We start from the raw sequence: 24,008 nt of genomic DNA, 5'->3' as shown, positions 1-24,008 counted from the left end.
TATGCCAAATACCAGTAACAATGATAGATCTCATTCTCCTAGCCCTGAAAGAGCATTAAATATGGCTCTTTTAAAATCTCAGGGCTAGGAAGAAGGAGACGTTACTGGTGCCTGCTCAAGGCAATTGATGAACAACAGGATGATCGTGATCGTGATTCATTTAAAAGAATATTTTAATCTTTCAAATTCAGTTCTCACATATTTTTCAGTTTTTCTTGTTTGCTTGATTAAAAAATTATTATCAACAAGTAATAATTTCATTCTTTAATAGGTACTTCAACCAGTCAGACAAATGTAGATATATTCTGCAAGCGTGTTATTCAGCATCAACTAGTCCCATTTAACAGCTTTATTTAATCTGAAGACCAGATATAATTTGTCACTCCAATTATGACTTTTTTGGAGTGAAATGGGGTGTTATTAGTAATTATGTGGTGGACAATAGGAATAAAAGAAATCTGAGCTTTCCAAAGGGGTTTCTGTATCTCCTCTGCATTAGCAATCTGCATTCTGTTTGAAAATCCTTCATTAGATTCCTCAGTATATGTTGGTATTATAGAAAAATAATATAATTGTATGTTTGAATAACCTAAAAAAATTTAATCTGATATACATAGTACTGACAGGATTAGAAAACCTCAAAAGATATCATTTATCTGTGCCATGGCTTTCTTATCTATAAAACTTAAATAATTCAATTCCCAAGCATTTAAAAATAGACTTCAAGGGCTGGAGCGCTAGCACAGTGGGGAGGGCGTTTGCCTTGCACGCTGCCGACCCGGGCTCGATTCCCAGCTTTCCATATGGTCCCCTGAGCACCGTCAGGAGTGATTCCTGAGCACAGAGTCAGGAGTAACCTCTGAGCATTGCCAGGTGTGAACCAAAAAGCAGTAACTAAATAAATTTTTTAAAATAAATAAATAAATACATAAAAATAGATTTCTTATGAAAATGTAGAAAATTTATTTTAATGCCTGAGGTTACTGATTTTTGTTTACTATCAGTTAGGTGTCATGTGGGACAAACTATCATTAACAAATAAAAAACACCACCATAACTGAGGTACCTTGAGGCAGACAGTTACTGACATTACCTTGAGATCTCTCTTTCTTTCTGTCTCTCTTTCTCTCTCTCTCTCACATACACACACATACACGCACAAACACACAAAATCTGTAGGGATTTACAATAAGGAAATTGAGTTAACAGGTGATAGGCTGAGAATTGACAGCTGGATAGTAGTGAGACAGCTATACTTCTTTTCAAAAACTATGTGATGCTTCAAATATTCAGAAATAATAAAATAACATAATAAATATTGATACATCTACCACTTATCTACAAAGATCATGAGTTGATAGATTTACTTTAGTTTTTCATCATTTTTAAAAGAAACAAACACATGTAGATTGGCAAAAACCTCTGAATTTTTCCTAAATTATGTCTACTCACCTTCATTAGAAATAACCAACAGTTTTTGTTACTTACTTGTACCTAAATCTATGTACTATGTCATTAGTGCTTTGGAATATTATTTAAGACATGTGGGCTTTAGGCATTATTTAGTCAATTTCATAGTTAACCACTTGATGCACAATGCTCCAATGTGATCACGTTTCCCTATTTTTTCCATTTCCAATGTAAATGTTTCCTGGTGTGACCATCTCAATCCCCGGTGGGGGAAATGTTTCTGTGCAAGTCTCCTCTTTCATGTGGCTTTGAGTCCCTGAGCTGCTCACCTCCCAAGTCTTCACCAAACTGATGTCACCATCTATATTAAACCTTGTGGTACTGAGGTGGGGTTTCCGGTCCTCCTTGACAACTGGCACCCCCCTAATTGTTATCAACAAGAGGAAATGGCTAAAACTTCTCAAGGACCTATGTTTTCTACTCTGAAGCCCGCATCTCCACAGGGACAACTTGGGCAGGATTCATTCATCTCAAATTTCTTTCCATCTCCATGGGTCCATAAAGAAAAAACAGCTCTGCAGACTGGCTCTGGTGGTCTGTGTGCAGTTGTGCCCACCTGCCATACCCACAGGTAGAGGGTTATCTAGATCACAATTCCTAGTGTAAAATCATAAGAAAGATGTTTGGGAATAGATAAAGGTCATTCCAAACCCAGACAAGCCTATAAACACACACACACACACACACACACACACACACACACACACACACGCACACACACACACAGATACATGGGCAGGGAAACATGTACACACATTCCTTATTAGTTTCTATAGTTCTCACTGTTTCTTTGGGGTCTTTATTAAGAATAAGTAAATTACTTCATCAAGGAAATGTTCCTCAAGATGGAAAATTACAGACTTCAGAAAATTAATGACCTTAAAATTCAATATACCAATTTATGGAAATTTCCTTTTTTATCCATTGCCTGAACTCTAATGAAATGCAACAATGAATATCTTTATTATTTATGTTCCCAATATTTTGTGCTCCTTTAAAGTATTTTAGATTATTCATAATATGAAAGACACATTAATTAAAATTATAAAGTACATTTTTGCATGCAATTTTTAAAAGGACTTCACATCAAGAAGTGTTATTAGCTTGGCAGTGGAAAGAATCAGAATTAAATTATTTTTTAAATGATTGCTAGACTAACAGTGCAATATATTTGAAGTTAAACCAATAATTGAATATATAGTCTAGAGATGAGTATATTTAAATTTCTTTAAAAAGAAAATACCTTCTAAAAATTATAGTTTCTTCTTTGCAATTCTGGAGTGAGCCTTAATATATATATGTATATATATTTAATTGAATTGAATAACCATAAGATACACAGTTACAAAATTTTCATGATCAGGTTTCAGTCATAAAATGTTCCAACACCCATCCTTCCACCAGTGTAGAGTTTCCATCACCAACGTCCCCAGTATCGCTCCCACCATCCTCCACCCAATGATCACATTAACTATGTGCTGTGTATGCTAAATTTGAGAGCCAAATGCTCATTATAAAGTGTCTATACTTTAGTTTCCTCCTGATAAGGTCTCTCAAATACCTCTCAATGCAGAGTGCAAAACTATTGTAGTAATAGTAGCTATTGTATATAATAATAGTAGCTATTGTATAGGGATCTAATCTGATAAACATAGAGAAATGCAGCTAAAACATTAAACATATATTATGAGATTTTCCATGTTCAGTAAGTCCCAACACTGTGTGAGTGTTGTCTGTGCCCTACTGGGTCTTTCGTCCCTACTGCTTTCACCAGAATGGTCTGTCTCACACAGGGTCTTCAATCATTTTTTTTTTTTATGTAGGAGTACTGCTATTTATTCAGCCACGGATTAGCTGATTGAATTGGGCATGAACTCCACCTTACTTTTTTTTCATAATTTTATTTATTTATTTTTCTTCTTATATTTATAGGGTCTTCAATCTTAACTCAAACATCTGTTCATAGTTTTAATTGGATCATGGCCATGTTCTGTACATGACTCTTCCCCCTGTCTCTCATTACCAAAAGGAACTATAGAAAGTTTGACCAGGTAGACCAAGTCAGACTCTGCTTGAATGGGTAGTTTGTTAACAAGTAGGACTATGATGATTTCATGTGGAGTGGGGGTGGGGTGGGGGGAGAGGACAGTGGATGGATGGAAAGAAGAGTGTACTCTGCAGTGTATTAGTCCAAGGTAACTTTGTACTGGAGAGTGGATGATGGGGCTATATCAACATATAAATTCCCATTTTGTTTATCAAAGGAAATATAGGTAAAGGAAAATCTACTTAGGAAACAAAAATATAGATGCAGAGAATTCAAAAGAACAAAAAAATACTGCGCACCTATTTTTAACAAACAAACTCTTGTCTTGGTTTGTTTGAGTCACACCCAACGGTGCTTATGATTTACTCTGGCTCTGTGCTCAGGTATCATTCCTAGTGGATCTTAGGTGGCCATAGGTAATGCTGGGGATATCAAACTCTTGTTTAACTGTATAAAAGGCAAGCACCTCTATCCATGTACTCTTGGCCCATTAACTCTTAACATATCCTCACTGCTGAAAGAAGGAAAGATAAGTAAAAAGAGTGAAAAAAAAAAAAGAAACTTTTCTGATTTCAGTGTTTTGGGATCTAATTCAACTTCTTCTATCAATCATCAATGATATTTTTGCAGCAAGGACAAAGTTCTATAATATAACGTACAATGCCAAGAGAGGAGATGGTGACTTGGGCTTTTCTACCTGACACCATGACTCTCTGGAGTACCCAGGCATTGCTTTAAGTGTTTGTACCCAGCCCATATGATAAAACACACGTTTCATATTTTGACCAGCAAAGGGTGACTAACAACATTATGCCTACTCATTGATAACAAGAGTTATCACAGTTTCATTCCTATCACTATCCTCAATAAAATTTTAGCTAAGTCCCAAAATTCCTTTCTAATCAGTGTAGTGGAAGAAACAATGAACTAATATTATTTAAATCCTAATGCAAGATGCTATTTGGTTAGGTCTTTATCATATATTCTTTCTATCAGTAAAAATTTGTGAAATTTTGGGAAAAAACCCATCTCAGTGGTGATTTATTTTATATTAACTCATAATAACCTACCGAGAGTATTGGATATGCCAAACACAGTAACAACAAAGTCTCCAATGGAGATGTTACTGGGACCGCTCGAGCAAACTCGAGCAAATCGACGATCAACGGGAGGGCCTTTACCTTACCTTTACCTTAACATTTGAGATGATTTATGAATGTAACCAAATGATACGTGAATATGAAAAAGAGATTGACTGCTTGGAATTTTCTATGCTAAAACCTTTCCAGTGAAATTTTCTCTTCTGAAAATTATCTTATACAGATATAAAAGCAGTAACTCTTGAGAAAGGATTATATTCGAATTGGGAAAGTTTTGCCTTTTAATAGGAAACCATTACTACACTTCAAATTAATTTATAAAATATGTTTTTGAAATGACTTTCATGCTTCTTAAATTTTATGATGATTTTATTACCATAATCATTTTTTGCTAATTAATGATTGCAATTTCCCTTGGATGCTTAACAATTCTTTTAAAAATTCTGACCAATTTGAGTGCTTCTGAAAATATGGGTTTATTGCCCAAACTAGTGTGCAAAGCAGCCATGAAAAATATGGGTATTGCCGATTATTTTATCATAAGACATAAAGTGTTCTAATAAGTCTATTGTCTAATGGTGCAAAAGGAATTTCTAATGACACCATCCCTTCAGAACATTGTTCATGATGACCTGGTGACCTGATATTCTGCTCAGGGTGATGGCTTAAACTCCTTATTACAGAACTGCCTCACATCTTTAAGAAACAGCTTACCAAGGACCCCTGCATACATACCCATCTCATATCATCAAATGCTTCTTCTGTATTTCATCAAAGTTTTTTTTAATAAAGAGCTTTAAATTTACATCCTCATGAATAAAAGAACATAAAGAACTTTGAAAGAAAGGCAGATTATTATTCTAGAGCATATTTTGGATTTAAACATGTAATGGAGCTAGTCCCTGAAAGGGATGAAATGCCAGAATCAGAAGTCAGACCTGGGGCTAGAGAGATAGCACAGTGGGTAGGGCGTTTGCTTTGCACACGGCCAACCTGGGTTCGATCCCCGGCATCCCATATGGTCCCCTGAGTACCACCAGGAGTAATTCCTAAGTGCAGAGCCAGTAGTAACCCCTGAGCATTGCCAGGTTGACCCAAAAAGAAAAAAAGAAGTCAGAACTGTGGGTTTGGGGAGTCTTCGTGCCATTTTTTATCGTCTTATGTGACCCCCCCCCCCCCCGTTAACTGTGCAATCTTACATGTACAAGGAGTTATAATAGTAGTAACCTATCCACCTTACAGATTCTAGTACCCTCTTCACCTCACATATTACTGCAAAGATGCTCTTCATAGAGCCCTTGGAATATCTCCCAAATAGCTCTGAGCAAAATAAACTCTATTTGTTTCCTACCTGTCTTCTCCAGTAGGTTGAAGGCCTCCGTAAGTCTATGATGAAGTCTCATGCTTTGTTATATCTCAGAACATTTCCTGAAACACAGTAAATTTGATACATAACAGTTACAGAATAAAGAACAAAAATGCCTGAAACAGCTGACTATTGTGTTTTTAAAACATCACCTGATCTTCTAACATGAAAGTCACTACTACTAAGATTCAGATGCTCAAGGGTTAAAAAGACTTCCTCACTTAATTAGCAAGTCCAAAGTGAGAATGCAAAAAAAAAATAAAAACATGCTTATGTGAGAAAAACAAGGTAAAGGTAAAGGTAAAGGCCCTCCCGTTGATCGTCGATTTGCTCGAGCGGGCCCAGTAACATCTCCATTGGAGACTTTGTTGTTACTGTGTCTGGCATATCGAATACTCTCGGTAACATGCCGGGCTCTCCGAGAGGGGCAGAGGAATCGAACTCGGGTCGGCCATGTTAGCCGCTTGTAAGGCGAACGCCCTACCCGCTGTGCTATCACTCCAGCAAACAAAAAATACAGAAACCTGATAGTACTTTACTCCCAGTTTTTTATTTTGGGGCTACACTCAGTGATACTCAAGGCTTCCTCCTTACTCTTTGCTGAGTCCTACCTCGAGGCCTTGGAAGACTATTTGGCGTGCCAGGGATCAAACCTGGGTTGGCCACATGCAAGTCAAATGCTTATTTGCCATACTATCTCATTGACCCCGTCTCCCAGTTTTTGAAAAGAAAGTTGTACTGACATTTAAAATTCTGTTGGAGCGATAGCACAGCGTGTAGGGTGTTCGCCTTACAAGTGGCCAACATGGCCGACCCGAGTTCGATTCCTCCACCCCTCTCGGAGAGCCCGGCAAGCTACCGAGAGTATTCGATATGCCAAACACAGTAACAACAAAGTCTCCAATGGAGACGTTACTGGGCCCGCTCAAGCAAATCGACGATCAACGGGAGGGCCTTTACCTTACCTTTACCTTGGCAAAAAGCAGTCTCCCTCTGGACCCAAATCACACATACTACATACTGCTTTCAGGAGGAGTAGAGTTATTCTCTTGCGTTTCAGAAGATTGCCTTCATAAGTCGTTTAACTAGGTAGATGATTGATAGGTACATAGATAGACCCTTTTACCTTGTCTAATAAAAATTTACACTTAGAACCCGAAAAATAGTACAGCAGGTAGGGTGTTTGCCTTTCATACAGCTAAGCCAGGTTTGTCCCCTATACCCTCTAGGGTCTCCTGAGTCTTGCCAGGAGTAATCCCTAACTGCAGAGCCAGGAGTAAGCCCTGAGCACTGCTGGATGCAGCCCTCAAACAAAGAAACACAAAAATGGAAATTACAAATTTACAGTAAGACTACAAAGAAACCACATTGAAGTAGGTTCTAACTATATAAATACAAGCAAACAAAAGAATGTTGATACTTCTTTTTCTCCTAAAATGAGGTTTTTCTTGTCAGCCACATGAAAACAATAGCCATCAAATAATTTTATGGAGAAAAAAGGTGGAAAAGTACCCAAGACCCCATAAAAATGATAAGATTAGGGTTGGTTCAACACCTGGCACTGCACCTGGTCCCCCAGCACTGTTAGAAGGGACCCTCCTAACTGGGCTCTAATGAACCACTCTCTGTTTCTGTACAAAATTGATGCAACACCAACTCTGAGGTTTTGGGACTCATACAATTGTGCTCTGCTTACCAAACTTTAACCCTTTAACCCAAGATTATACGTTGTTTTTTACTTACCACATATTCTATGTCTCCAGTCTACAACTGTAAACTCCATATGAAAATTATATTTGTGAACCAAACTCTCAGCCTGTAGGATTATCATACTGTGGATTAAATATCTTCACTGGAAGAGCAAGAGTAATTGGGTTGGAACATACACCACCAGGTGGAAACTAATCCTGCCCTGACATTACCGAGAAAAATGAATAGGAAACCTCTCATTTTGCACAGAACCCACAATCATGTGTGTGGAGCACTAGAAAATGAAAAGGTTTTTAATTAAACTTGACATTCATGATCTCACAGCTGCTCCTTTTCATTTTCTATAAAGAGCCTTGATTTTGATACCACGAGGATAGGGGTCTATAATATAATTCCAGATGGAAGATTTTATTTGACTACAAAGAGATGAATTACTAGCTAGAACAAAATGAAACCAGAAGATGCAGGTCAAAGATCTGCTAAAACTTGGGGTGGGGAGAGACGAGGGGGCCTCAATTTTTTAGAACAATGTTAATGGGGTTAAATTAGTTCATATACCATAAAGAAAGAAGGGAAATGACAGACCACAGGGGAAATATGTAATAAAAGTAATTGTGTTATTTCCAGATATAACAAGAATCTTGAATTTTTTTTGGTTTTATAAAATTTTTGGTTTTGTTTTAGTTTTATTGATCTAGGGGCCAATCCAGATGTGCTCAGGGCTTACTCCTGGCTCTGAACTCATGCTACTCAGGGGAACATACAAGGTTCCAGAGATCAAACCTGGGTCAGCCTCATGCAAGACACGCAGCTTACCCACTGTACCATCACTCCAGCCCCTGGTTTAATGTAGTTTTAAGGAAGTTTAATCAGGAATTGCATGCTTTCTGCTAGTAGCACCTGGGCTGGTTCCTGGTGGGAAACTGGTCAGATCCAAGATACACATTCACTAGACCAGTCAACAGGAGTCTGAGGAGAACACAGATTTACAGCTTTCAGGGTGACTTATATAAAATTTTCAAAGATGAGGAAAATTCATCTCATTTGGATAAAAAAGCAAGGAAACCAAAAGAATTATATGAGCAACTTGCAGGGAATATGCTAAACTTGAATTTCTCTAGTGACATCACTATACCGATGCACAGTTGTGCTCAGGGTGACCATACAAGGTGCTGGAGATCCAAGTAAGGTTGAATGTATGCAAGGTAAGAGAGAGATACCCACTGTACTCTTCCCAGAGACTAGAGAATTATTCAGAGAAAAGGGGAGTGACAGCAATAAAACACATTGAGCATTTACTCCTGGACTGTATCAAATGGCAAGAAGCATAGCATTCAATTAACCAACCATATGCAAAATCGCAAGGTTAAAACTGAGTAGAAGTCCACAAAAATGTTTAATAAGTTGTTTTGGAGTGTTGAGAATAGGATTGTATTTACCTTTTTTTCTGTAATTCTGACTTTTCTATATGATAGCAACATCTTGTCATACAGAAAATATATTCTGGATCTTAATCACTTAATCACTTAACTTCCCGTTAATCGTCGATTTGCTCGAGCGGGCACCAGTAACGTCTTCATTTGTCCCTGTCGTGTGCTAGTGTAGCCCAATGCCGTCTGTTCACTCTAGGAACATGAAGAGCCTCAAACCGATCATTCATGATCTTGATGAAGAAGTCTGATCATCTGGTAGGTGGGCAGCCACGCAGTCTTTTGACATCCTGTGGAATCCCGTCGGTAACAGCTCTAGTCCAGCGGTCGTCTTTAAATCGCATTACGTGACCAGCCCATCTGATTTTTGACACCTTAGCAAACGAGACAGCATCCCTGATTCTTGATCTTTGACAGATGTCGGAACTCAGGATTCTTTCTCTCATTTGAGTGAAACGTGATATTACAAGCATAGCTCTTTCAATTCTTCTTTGGGAGACCTGAATAGCCTTCTCATCCTGTTTGCGTAAGGCCCAGGTCTCTGAGGCACATGTTAATGCAGGAAGAACCGTGGAATCAAAAAGATGTGCCCGGAGCCGGAGGTTCTTCATCCTCTTAGCTATTTCTTTGACGCTCTTGAAGGCATTCCAAGCCACTCTCTTCCTTCTGCACAGCTCAGGTGCCAGGTCATTTGTCATGTTGACTTCTCGACCTATTGCACATAGCTGTTGCATTCTGAGATGGTCATTCCGTTGAGAGCGAATGGGGTGTCAGGAACGAGTTTGTTTCTCATAAACATTGTCTTCTTAAGATTCAGCTGTAGTCCTACCTTTCCACACTCACGGTCAAAGTCGGCCAGCATTTGTGCCGCTTGACTGATGTTTGGTGTTATTAAAACAATGTCGTCAGCAAAGTGGAGGTGACATAGTTGCCGACCATCTATCTTCACTCCCATTCCTTCCCATTCCAGTTGTTGCATGATGTTCTCGAGGGTGGCACTGAAGAGTTTTGGTGAAATGGTATCACCCTGCTGAACCCGTCTCTTGACATCAATGATTACTTCTTTGTAGAATGGTGAGATCTTGGTAGTGAAACCGCAATACAGCTCACGGAGGAACTTGATGTATTGGGCTTCAATGCTTTGATTGGTGAGGGCTTCAATGACCGCTTCGGTCCCAACAGAATCAAAGGCCTTCTTTAAATCAATGAACGTTAGACAGAGCGGCATCTTGAACTCCTGAGAAACCTCAATGAGCTTGGTTATTGTGTGGATATGGTCAATGGTGCTGAATCCTTTGTGGAACCCAGCTTGCTCGCATGGTTGTCCTTCATGTAGTGTTCTGCTAATCCAATTTAGGATGACTCGAGTGGACAACTTGCAAATGACAGACAATAGGCAGATCAGGCGATAGTTGCCAATGTCATGGATGTCTCCCTTCTTGAACAGTAGTACGGTCCTGCTGGTTTTCCATTGGGACGGAACCTTGCATTCTGACAGGTAGCGTGTGAAGAGCCGAGCCAGTGTATTGATGAGTTCTGATGGCAGGTTCTTCAGGTGCTCAGGTCTGACCTTGTCTGGGCCGGATGTTGTTCATTTCTTTACCGACAAAATGGCGTGTCGGATTTCGGAAGGGAGAACATTGGGAATGACATATCCATCCTGTGGAATTTGGTATGTCGGCAAGTGGACATGGCTATCGAAGAGATTTGAGTAGAAGTCATGGATAATCTTCTCCATTGCCGTTCTGGAGGATGTGATAGATCCATCAGGACGTCTGAGGGCAGTCATCTTGGTCTTGTAGTTGGCGAAGGACAGGCGGGCGTTATGAATACTTTTCCCGGCTTCTGCCGCATCTACCAGCACTTCTGCTCTTCTCTCTTTGAGGTCTTCCTTGATCACATCTCTGCACTGCTTTGTGAGCTCGAAGTTCGCTTGCGGCTGCCTGAGGCATGCGCCAAACCACGTTGGCGAATAAACTCAAGAGTTTTTGAAGACAGGCATTTTTTGTGGCTATCTCTCTCTTGGCATTCCTCACACAATCATGGAGGTGCTGAACCAGTCGATAGTATTCCTCGTCAATGTTGTCGACAATGGCATCTTCCCATGTTGCCGCAATAGTGCCAAAGAGCTCCCAGTTGGTGGTCATTCTGGGAGTTCTCTTTTTAAACTTTGCAGTCCTTTCTTCCCACTCTGTGAAGTAGAATTTTGCACGAAGGAGACAGTGGTCCGATCTCATTCGGAATTTTGGGATGACAGCGACATTGGTCAGGCATATCCGTTGATTGAATATGATATGGTCTATTTCGTTGTGGAATCGTCCACCAGGAGACTCCCATGTCCAACGTTTAGATTCTGCCTTCTGGAACTGTGAGTTACCATGGATGGTCTTGGTCGACATGATGAACTCAGACAGTGGGTGATTTTAATGCCAAGATAGAACCGAGAAGATCAGCTGAAGAACTTCACATCGGGACCCATGGCCTAGAATGGAACGAACAGGGTGAGAGACTGTCTGGATCTTAATATATGAAAATATATGAGTTGTTTTTAAAAATGGAGTTGACTTTAAAGTGAAAATGAAGAAATTTTAATGATGCAACATGGCTAGGATATAAAGGTATTTTTCCTTTTGATATTTGGGCCACACTCAACTGTGCTCAGGGCTTTCCTGACTCTGCACTCAGGATCAATCCTGGTTGTGCTAGGGTGACATACATGTTGCTGGGGATCCAACACAGGTTGGATAGATGTAAGGTAAGAGAGAGGTACCCACTGTCTCTCTCTCCAGGCCATTCTTTAGTAAGAATTATAAAAAATAAAAGCAGAAAGAATGATATTTTGGAAGTTTCTTGGAACTATGACGCAACCCCCAAATTAGGATTCTGTTTCTGAACTTTTGAATCTAAGAAAATATACTCTGTAATTCATTCATCATCCTGTTATTCGTCAATTGCCTCGAGCAGGCCCCAGTAACGTCTCTTTCATCCTAGCCCTGAGATTATATTCAAGGCTCTTTAGGAGAATGAGACCCATCATTATTACTGGTATTTGGCATATTTGGTACGCCACGGGGAGTTTGCCAGACTCTGCCCTGTGGGCAGGCTACATTTGATAGCCTGCAAGTTTGTCCAAAGTAGGAATGAGATAATAAGATGTCATAAAAAGATTACATACTCTGTAATAATGGTGATTTATTGAAAGTATTCTGCTTCCCGTCACTGGTCCAGGCATGAGGCTGTATGCATGGTTTTATTCGCACTGCCAGTAAAGACAACTTCTGGACTTTAAAAAGTCAGTTAATTTGCCTAAGGTCACCCAGCCTATTGTCTGGTGACAAGCAATGGTTTCTCAGTTGTCTGTGGTTTGTCCTAAGCAACACACACACACACACACACACACACACACACACACACACACACACAAATACCTTTTTTTAGCAATTCAAAATTCACACAAATACATGATTAGAGGCCCCAAGCAGTTTTATTATGGGGTCTAAGATGCATTTTTAAAGTTTCTTAGGGATATTTAACTTCAAAGACTTCCACTGTGGCCTAATAAAATCTTGGTGGTACACTGAAAGCGCTTTATAGCATCCCTTTGAAGCTGGATGCAATTTATTTATGCTTTTATAATCAAAACTGCTATTTTCTTTTTATTTATGTTATTTCAGTTCAATGAGTTTTGGAAATACTATTTTATCTGTGAATTTTTCTGAGGAATTTTACTCTCTTGAAGTTGTTCTTGTAATTCTGAAAGGTAGCTACAAGACATCAATAAAAGGTCAATTAATTTATTTCTCAAACTCAGTAGCTGGAAGAAATTATTCATACGTGTCATGGCCTGAGTTTTAAATTTAAAATGTTTACACTGGAGGGCAGAACAATAGTACAGGGGCAGGGTGCTTGTTGACATGGTTTGATTCTGGCACCACATATGGTCCCTCAGCACTGCCAGGGGTGATTCCAGAGTGAAGAACTAGGAGTAAACCCTGAACACTGCCTGGTGTGACCTCAAAACATTTATCAAATAAAATGCTTCTACTATAGAAGAAACATCTGTGTTTTCACTGAGGAGAAAGCTTCAGAGTTGGGCAGATCTGGCTTGGCATCTAAATTTGTTGTTTATAATTTCAGTCACCTCAGCACATTGGACTACAGACATTGTATACATTAATTATTTTAAACACTAATTAAACTAATATTCAAGGTGATTAGAAAACATCTGGGCACCTCACCTCCATAAAGGATCATTCTTTTGTTGTTATTCTAGCCATCATGACACTACTGTAGCTCTAGCCTATGTATAAATGGCATTAGGTAACTGCCACATTTTCCCCTGCATCTGTCCCTTCCTTCCATGGAGTCAGACTTCAAAGTGGGGCACAATGGCTGCTTTGGCAGGGCCAGATGATAATTTACCTTTGTGACAAAAGGCTGTTTTGGAATCTTGAGGCAAGGGCTTTCCTGCTGAGACTTCTGTCCAAGAATGGGCTTATCCAGCTTCTTTATGAGAACGACCTCACTCCCACTTCACCCCAGACATACACCTCCTAAATAAAAAAAGAAGACTGTTAGGCTATAAACTGGTAAGCCTAAAGGTTATCAAACACCAGAGGAACACATGAACCACAAAGAAACAGCGTTAAATAAACACAATCACAATGACAAATTCATGGAGCAACCCACCACAATCATAAGAAAGAGAAAATTAACCAGAACAAAACTGGGGAAAAAAGTGAAATCCTTGGAACAGAGAGATGGTACAGAGGGGAGGACACTTGCCTTGCATACGCCAGACCAGGGTTCAAATGCTGGCACTACATATAGCCTTCTGAGTCTTCCAAGAGTTATTTGTGAACAAAGTACCAGGAATTCACTCTGAGCAGTGCCAGGTATGGCCCCTAAAGCAAAATAAACAAATAAAATAAACTTAAAGAAAATTGAAATCCTTGCCTGAATTGAACTCACATAGAACTACTTTTCTGGATTCAGGAGAGACTGTGTAAAGTAATCAATGTATAATGAGCCAACTAAAGCTTTCAGCATTAGTGCAGGCTTATAATGACTTAAGCATGGAGATGGGAAAATTAAAGATAAATGGTAAATAATGATACTTGGGAGTTTATTCATTGATTCTATACCACACTATTTTATATACATAGACCTCTGATTTCTTTAAATAGAGGAGAAATAAAGAGGTATAAAATGACACCCCTATAACATGGACACTAATATTGTCACAATAGAAAAAAGATGTTTTTAATTTTTTAAATCAATCATTTTTGATAAAAATGAGTGGTAGTGTTCAACTTCACAGGGGAAAAATATGAAAATGCATATCAGATTTTATCTTTCTGGCCGCGGAACAATATCTTTTCACTAGAATACAAATATACAACAAATAAAAGCAGGAGTAGAGAAGGCCTTAAAACATTCTTTAGAAGAATGAAGGAAAAGAAAAAAATGTAGACTAGAAATCCCAAGATGCATTAGAGATCTTACAATCAAAGTACCTTACACCTATACTATTTCTCCAGCTGCCACTTATTTTTTTTTTATTTTTTTGTAGGAGTACTGCTATTTACTCAGCCACTGATTAGTTGATTGAATTGTGCATGAACTCCACCTTACTTTTTTTTATAATTTTATTTATTGAATCACCATGAGAGCCGTTACAAAGTTTTTGGGTCTAAGTCTCGGTTATACAATGAAACACCCATACCTTCACCAGTGCCCATTCTCCACCACCAAAAACCCCAGTATACCCCCATCCCACACCCTCCCCCTACCTGTGGGGCAGATGATTTCCACATTACTCTCTCTCTACTTTGATCACATTCAGTATTTCGACACCAGACCCACCATTATTATTTGAGATTTTACCCTAACACTCAGATCTGCTGAAAAGGCAACAACAGACAATTTGTGTTCTATTGCTGGTTATGAATAACATATGATGTCGCGTGGCTGCAGTAGAGCCATGTGGTTTTGAAATTCCAAAATTTTAACACTTAAATCTGGAGGGATTTCTGCCAAAAGCCACTGGGTTTCTAGATCTGCTCCTGAGTCTCTGGGATCATGGCCGTTGAGCAGCTTGATGAGGACCCAGACAGGCCATTCGTGGGCGATGACTTGGGGTCTCGTTGGGGTGGGGAGGACAGGCCCAGCTCCACCCCATCCTGTGAGGCCCAACAAGTTTCGTCACTATGGGCCCAAGCCTGACTGTCCAGTGGCCTCTGGAGGATGACGGCCACCGAGCTGCCAGAAGGAAACAGGCGGAGGGACAGCACCCTTTCCCCCCTGGGGTGGCCTGGTGACAGTAACCTACTGCGGGGTCCGGACACATTTCTGCCAAAAGCTGCTGGGTTTCGAGATTTGTTTCTGAGTCTCTGGGATTAAGGTCATTGAGCAGCTTGATAAAGAGCCAGAGAGGCCGTTCGTGGGCGATGACTTAGGGTCTCGTTGGGGTGGGGAGGACAGGCCCGGCTCCCGCCTCCCATCCCATGAGGCCCAACAATTTTCGTCACTGTGGGCCCAAGCCTGACTGTCCAATGGCTTCGGGAGGATGATGGCCACCAAGCCGCCAAGAGGGAGCAGGTGGAGGGACAACACCCTTTCCTCCCTGGGGTGGCCTGGTGACAGTAACGTACTGTGGGGTCCGGAGGCATTTCTGCCAAAAGCCACTGGGTTTTGAAATTTGTTTCTGAGTCTCTGGGATCATGGCCGTTAAGCAGCTTGATCAGGAGCCAGAGAGGCCATTCGTGGGTGATGACTTGGGGTCTCATTGGGGTGGGGAGGACAAGCCCGGCTCCACCCCCATCCCATGAGGCCCTGTGTGTCTCGTCACTGGGGGCCCAAATGTGACTATCCAGTGGCCTCAGAAGGATGGCGGCCACTGGATCGCCAGGGGGAACAGGCCAAGGCACGAAACCTATTTCCACCTGGGTTGGCCCAGCACCGGTAGCCTACTGCAGAGACCGGACGTATTTCTACCTAAAGCAGCTCGGTTCCGAGATTCGTTTCTGAGTCTCTGGGATCATGGCTATTAAGCAGTTCAATCAGGAACCGGAGAGGCCTTGCCTCCAATTATATAGCTGAGCCGGAGGTGGTTTGTGGGTATGTTTCCCACATACCTAACTTTTGGCCGTTTACTTTCTTGGTAAACTTTGCCCCAAGTTTTTGGGGTCTGGTCAAAGGCACAGCAGCAATTTTGGGGTATCTGGAAATCTGAAGGCACCATGAGGCTGCTGATGCACTTGCCTCACAGGTACAGATTGACCTGCTGTGGCACCATATCCCCAAGCTGCCACTTATTTTAAAAAGAAAAATAACACTATTTTTGATGTAGACCAAAGAACTAATAAAACCCTTAGAATTAAATGATAAACATCACATTTCTGTGAGTCACCTGCATGAGTGTCCTGGACAAAATGATTAGAATCTTCCACTCTGAGAATCACAGGGATGAGGTAGTTCCAAACACAGAGCAATAGTAATGAGCTGTTTGCCACAGGAGCTTCTCTATCCATGGAATATTATGACCCAAATTCCGTATCCTCAAAAACAAAAATAGAAATATAAAAGTACACTCCCTCTTTAACTTGTATAATGATTGCATCCTTGAAAATGTATGAATATTAAAACCAACCCCCTCGAAAAAAAAAACCCAAAGTAATCATACAAAAAAGTGGAGTTAGTGCCCAGAGTCAGACAATAGTAAATGAGTTATTTGCCTTCATGTATATATAAATTCTTAAATTTATCAGGTCACATGATGTTCTCTACTGTCCGAGGACTGACAGGATGGTGCTCATCAATGTCACCAGAAGCCAGACATCACAAAACGCGAAGAACAGCGTGGAACATTACCATACAAGAAAATTATCGATTGTTATTTTTGTAAAGTAATCCATATGACCTGGAAAAAGTTCTTTTGCTTAATCTATTGATTCTTTCATTAGTGATTCTGAGAAAACGAATTTTGGAGTAATACAGTTCTAAATTCAAATTCAGCTCTGATGCTCACAATCTTATAATCCAGAGCCCATTATTTTATATCTCTCAATATGAACTTCCCTAGAAAAAAATGAGAACAATGCAATAATCCCTGAATATTTGAGAATCATGATCACGATCATCCTGTTGTTTGTCGATTTCCTTGAACAGGCACCAGTCACGTCTCCTTCTTCCTAGCCCTGAGATTTTAAAAGAGCCATTTCAATGTTCTTTCAGGATTAGGAGAATAAGACCCATCATTGTTACTGGTATTTGGCATATTGAATACGACACGGGAAGTTTGCCAGACTCTGCCATGTGGGCAGGATACTTTTGGTAGCCTGCCAGGTTCTCCAAAGGAAAAATAAGATAATAAGATGTCACTTCCGGGAACTGGGTTTTATAGTCACTGCTTCTTGGCCGTTGATGGAACCAACCTGGTGCTGGCGGCAGCTGGTGGGTGTGACACCTATCTACTGGAAGATGGAGGGTCTAGGTGGAGAAGGCCCAGTCCCAATCCGAGTAGGCTTGGAGACCTCAGCCCCAGGACCAGCATGCCTGGGTTCCTCTGCCAGTTCTTTCATGCATGAGGCCTTTCTGGATGTGTGGAGAGTGGTCCCAGCTTGGCCGTGGCTGGCTCCGGAGGTTCCCCGCCCCGAGCAGAGCCCCAGCAGCTGAGGACCTGATTTGAGAATACTAGGTAAAATAACACAAGGCCATGGCTGCTACTTTGCCTAAGACATTACGATTGATCAATAAACTATAATTCTTACTATTACTCGGCACTTCATTAACCATTACAATAGTTAATATAATGGTTACATTGCAATAAGATGCTGACTATATCTGTAGGTAGCAAATAGGGGAATGCAAGATAGAATGTTTGAACATGCTTCCAGATTTGGTTTGCTAAGTTGTCCAACATTAACAGGATTATATGAGTTTGGCTATGGAATAATTAATTTAGATTATGAATTTATATGGGCTGGAGCAATAGCACAGCGGTAGGGTGTTTGCCTTGCACGCAGCCAACATGGCCGACCCGAGTTCAATTCCTCCGCCCCTCTCGGAGAGCCCGGCAAGCTACCGAGAGTATCTCGCCTGCACGGCAGAGCCTGGTAAGCTCCCCGTGACGTATTCGATATGCCAAACACAGTAACAACAAAAGTCTCCAATGGAGACGTTACTGGGCCCGCTCGAGCAAATTGATGATCAACGGGAGGGCCTTTACCTTTACCTTTATGAATTTATAAAAAATAAACTCTGTCCGTACCCTATCATTTTTTGAAGCCTAATAACAACTGACATAACTTCTCAAAATATTTTCCTTTCCTTAAAAAAAAGCAGATCTATTAATACATAATAAAATACATAATAAAATATCTATTAATACATAATAAAATACACCTATTTTATTGTTTTCATGATTTTTCCTAAATTTAAACAATTTGATAGGGATTAGAGTACACTTTGAAATAGTTATTTCTAGAATCAGCAGGAGAGGAATCTATGAACAGTGAACATGCTCCTAAACAAAGAGAATATTTAATAATATTTAAATTGGTAAAGCCTTCAAAATAATCTGCTATATTATCAAATTTATCAGTTTTTATCATTTGTTTTAATATAGATATCATAGGCCTTATTTATTTATTTCAATAAAAATCAACATATTTTCCAATCAAATAAAAAGATCCATGATTGTTTTTATTCCTAGGCCTCCATAAAAACTAATAAATAGAAACAAAAATATTTCAGATATTAAAATAAGCAGGTAAGTAGAGAAAAATTATTGAATCCTGAAATAGATTATTACCATTTAAATGCCATGGAGTTAACTTACCAAATGGTAATAATCTATCTGGGGAGTTGGCTTGGTCATACATGGCACTATTTGTGATGATTGGAGACATTACAGGGTGCCAGGGATTGAACCAGGCTCAGCTGCATGCAAAGTAAGTGCCTTAACCCCGTTCCTCTCCCTCTGGTGCCAGAATGATCTATTTGTAAATTTATTTCAGTAGAATGAGCAGGACATGTGCTGACGGCTAATGTTCATGGCTTTACATGCAAGGTCAGAGAGAGGTCTAGAACAGAGGCAGATACTTTACAATGACAAGTAGAAGATTTCATAAGCCAGGTAATTTAATAATCAGGTAATGCACGCATCACCTTGAATGGCTACAAGATGAATAATTCTTCATATCTGCTACCAGAATCTTAGAAGTTTAAACACAAGCCTCAAACTCGCTATAAATATCACTGCAGATTTTTCATTTGGCACAGGTCATGACAAGAAGTTTTTGGAGGCTCACCAGGATGACATGAAGCAGAAGAAAGCAATGAACTTTCACTTATCTCCTTCGAATAATATTGAATAGTATCCCCTGCTAATCTCTCCCGCACCAAGCTTTAAAGAGCAATTTTTCAATTAACTTCCATTTGACCACACACTGCTGCATCGCCAAAGGCACAGTCATGATGGCTGTATAAGAGCTGACTGTGTCCATCAGTAGCAGGATGTAAAATTTATATTTTCAATTCATTTTCTTGCATAAGGTGCGACTTTTGGTGTGGTACTGTGTGAAGCCTGTGGAAAAGCCTGCTTTGGCCTAAGGCATAGAAAAGATATATGAAGTACAAAAGCTGGAAAGAGAAGGCTGTCTATCTGTCTCCCCGTTCTCTCCTTCCCAACTGTTGAAACATAAATAAAATTATGAAAGGCATTTAAGAAGAAAACTGGCCTGGAAGAAGAAATCATAAAATATATGTTTCTCAACTAACGATATAAAAATTTAAATTAAAAATGTAGCAACTGGCAGTTTTTGTTTTTCTTACTACATTCTGATAGGTGATTAACAGGAAGTTGTTTTCTCCAGTTTTCCACATCATGGAATTAACAACAAAGCAAATATCTAATGATCTCAAGCCTAGCTTCAAAAGTACTAATGTTCTTCCTAAATTACTTCATTAACATTTCCACAGTTTTACAAAAGGTTTTTAAAAAAAAGAGAGAAATGAAAATGTGTCTTGGTATTTACAGGCATTCATTCAAGTGGAGTGACAAGCATGAAAGCCAAGAATGGTCAGAAGGCCAGTATGAGCCCCAACAATGTAATCTAATAGTGCAACTGCAGCTGCCGTGGAGTTAACTTAGCAAAGCTCTGATTTTTCCTGCTGTATTTTACCTCATAGGTTTCTTTTCTGGCAAATGATATATTTCCTACAACTGGTTCTTCAAACTATAAAGAAATTGCAGCACTGCACAAAGGAAAGAAACTCTTTAATCAGAATGAGATTTGTTTCACACTATCCATTCAGACTTCCATGATATCTAGAAGGTCCCTACCTCTCACTTTGCTTATAGAACTTGGAGAAGGAACTGCAACTGGGTTCTCAGGCCAGGAAAACTAGCCAACAAGTCTTTCCCTTTTTCTTCTTTCTTTCTTTCTTTCTTTCTTTCTTTCTTTCTTTCTTTCTTTCTTTCTTCCTTTGTGTGTGTGGAGGGGGGGTTCTTACCCAGCAATGCTCAGGGATTACTCCTGGCTCTGCACACAGGAATTACTCTTGGTGGTGTTTGGGAAAGCATATGGGATGCCAGGAACTGAATTCGGGTTAACTGCATGCAAGGCAAACGCCCTCCCCACTATCCTGTTACTCCACTGTACTGTCGCTCTGGCTTCTAGTCAACAAATCTGAGCCTAGGTACTTTCATAGAGGGAAAGAGATTTTTTAAAGGTCTTTTAGTAATCTACATTATATACTCCTTTTCATACATTTTTGTTTATGTTGATTTTCTATGAATACAAAATGTAAAGAGAAATGTAATCAAAATATAAATAATCAGTCCAATATTTTACAAATAGTAGCATTTCAACATCTCTTGATCTTCTATGTTCTGTCAGGGGAAGGCGGCTTACTTTGAAACTACTAAGTCCAGTGTGTATGATACATTGGAAAGACCAGACGTGTTTAGATGGTAAATTGCATTAATGAATGAGTGCTGTTAAATTAAACGCCCTGCAGTTACAGCAGGGTTTTTGTCCCAGAGAGTAGAAAACATGTTGTGCATGCATGAGGCCTTAGTTTTGCTCCCACGTCTTCCCAAAGGATCCTTGATATCTAACTGGTTCCCATTGAGCAGAAGTTTCCTTTTGCTATTAGGTTAAAGATTTTTTCCTTTGACTGTTCACGCTGGCATCTCCTGTATCTGGGGAATACCTAAAGTTAATGACCAGACAGATAGGTTTGATCTCCCTATCTGTGTCCAGGTTTGTTTTAGATCCTGAGAGTTAATATAGGGGAAAAAAAACAGACCTTAACCTGGAGAAAGATAAAATTATATGGAAATTATTAATAGGATAATACAAAGATGGCAGGGAGACCCATCTATTGTGTCAGGAAAATGCATAATCTTTTTGGGATGTGAGGTTCCGGGAGATAGAAAAAAATGAGCTAAATATGAAATATGAGTAGAAGAAAGAATAAATCCACAAGAAAGAACAAAGCAATCATTAACACTACAGAAAGCAACAACAACTTACAGAAATCCATATAATGCTACTAGGAGCAGAAAGTATGACTGGTGAGAGATGGAATGAGAAAAAAACAACATCTTGGAGCGATACAAGAAAATACTCAGTCTTGCACTGTTCCTTAGGATATTAAGAGCTAAAGAGAACAATTACAGAGACTTTGCTTGGTGGTGTTTCTTAGCTCAATTAGGTTTGCTGTGGTCTCAAAATGCCCCACTATTAATAGTTTCAGTGAGAAAAAAGTTGAACCATTATTTTAAATCTTGAATGTATGTAATTGTCTTTCTGTTATTAAACTCTAGGTATGATATATGGGCTATTAGCTGTAATTACAGTGTGTTATAACTTCTCCAAAGGGTTGAAGCAAGGTTGCAATAAGGGAACATTTTATGCAATCTATTTTACTCAGGAATGCCAGATAAACCACAAGGATCTTGAAAGCTGGTCTTCTGGTTCTCCAGAAAATTATTCCAACTCACTGGGCTGTAAGCATCCTTGCTGAGACAATCATTTGGAGACGGTTAGTTGTGTATGACTGTGCTCTGAAAATGCAAGCTCAAGCAGCTACCAGACTGAACATATGTAACAGCTTACCAAACACTTAAAGAAGTTTATGAAAGAGAAACATCCCTAAGCTAAGTCAAACACAGAGCCATGACCGACAATGAACCAGAAGAAAACAAGATCAGGCAGAAGTCAAACGCGTTCACAAGTGACCAAATGAATTTACAGACTCTTAGTATGGCAATCTAGAGGTTTCTCTGAGGTAAGGCAGTCATGTAGTCCTGGAAAACCTATCCTGATCTATCTTCTCATTAGCGATCAACAATTCAGTCAAAAAAATAAGTTCTTTGTTACTTTCTTTTTTAAAAATATATTAATCACCATTCATTATATGCCTTCTAATCTTCACTATGGTGTAACCAAAGAAATTTGCTTACCAAAACTTATTCACACTAAATAAATATCTAAATACACACAGACACTAATTCTGACTTTGAGATGAGTGTATCATCATTCATATTTGTTCTTCATATACATGGATGCAAATGTAAATACACACACTTTTACATGTAACTGATGCTGTTTTATACTGTAGAAGGAGTAGAAGAAATCCCAGGCACTATCACCATCTTCATTCATGAATGTGTCCACTACAATCCCAGAAAGTCATTTATGACTAAATGTCCTAGAAACTAAGGAGGTGTTTGGGTGCTAAAGTTCAAGTCTTGCAAGTGAAGAGAATGAGATACTGTTCTCAGCATGCCACAACTCCCCAAGCACCAAATACCACCAGAAGGGATCCCAGAGAATCACTGGGTAGACTAACCAAATCAATAAAAACTTAAACTAAGTGGCCTAATTTTTCCATTCTATAAAATGAGACTAACAATTAATGTGAAGACTTTCGTGGGGACTAAATGGACATATTAGCGATCAATAATTTGCCATGGAATTATAACATAGAACTGGTAACTCTAAATTATTCAATAAAAGCTAAGTGAATAGGAATGTGCTATCTTCCAGAAAATTCATCTCCATTGCACCAATCAGCATTTACCAAGTGTGCCTATTTGATATCAGGCACTGTGGTCGTATTGAAGATGTTGAAATTAAAGGTTTGATTCCTACCCTCAAGATGTCTCACTGTTTATAAACTTATCTTTTAAAGTCTATGTGCATGCATATTTATATAAACATGCATAAATGGGAATTGTAATGTGATTTTTAAATTTAAAATGCAGTACTTCCAGTTCTATTACATTGATACTTAGAACTAATATAAATTGAATACAGTCAAGAAGGGAAAAATCAGAATACTGCCTGCTTTTTCTGATTAAAATCGTTCCACTAAGGAATTGTTTATTATTGTTTGCCACAAACTGCCAGCTATTAGAAATTACAAGTCAACACAAATCTCTTCTACTGCTCTGTTCACCCTGCGTTACCCTATTCCAATGGCTACTAGGAATAACATCAAAGAATCTTCTTCTTAGTGGACCATGAAATTAAAGTTCAGCAAACTGAAGCAACCATCGGGTCTCCTCACTGGGTAAAACCCAATCTGTGAAGTCAGTAAAGAATGCAATAGGAAAAACCAATGTGTCTAGGAAACCGTTTAAATATTTCTCCCAGAGAGCTTATTGCAGGGGACAGCAGCCAAACATGGCCCAGATGAAACCCTATAGTATGCAGAGAGATGACAGAAGAATGTGTGCAAAAAAAAATAACCATCTCTAAACATATGATCTTTTAAATAAGATTTTCTTTCCACGGAAAGGAAAAAAGAGGAGAAAAGCTTTGTCAGCATGGAATCTCTACTGGTTCTGATCACAGAGAAATTTCTTCTCT

This window comes from Sorex fumeus, unplaced genomic scaffold (assembly GCF_029834395.1).
Source record: "Sorex fumeus unplaced genomic scaffold, SorFum_2.1 ptg000028l, whole genome shotgun sequence".
NCBI classification, from domain to species: domain Eukaryota; kingdom Metazoa; phylum Chordata; class Mammalia; order Eulipotyphla; family Soricidae; genus Sorex; species Sorex fumeus.
Note: the sequence above shows the minus strand (reverse complement) of the source record.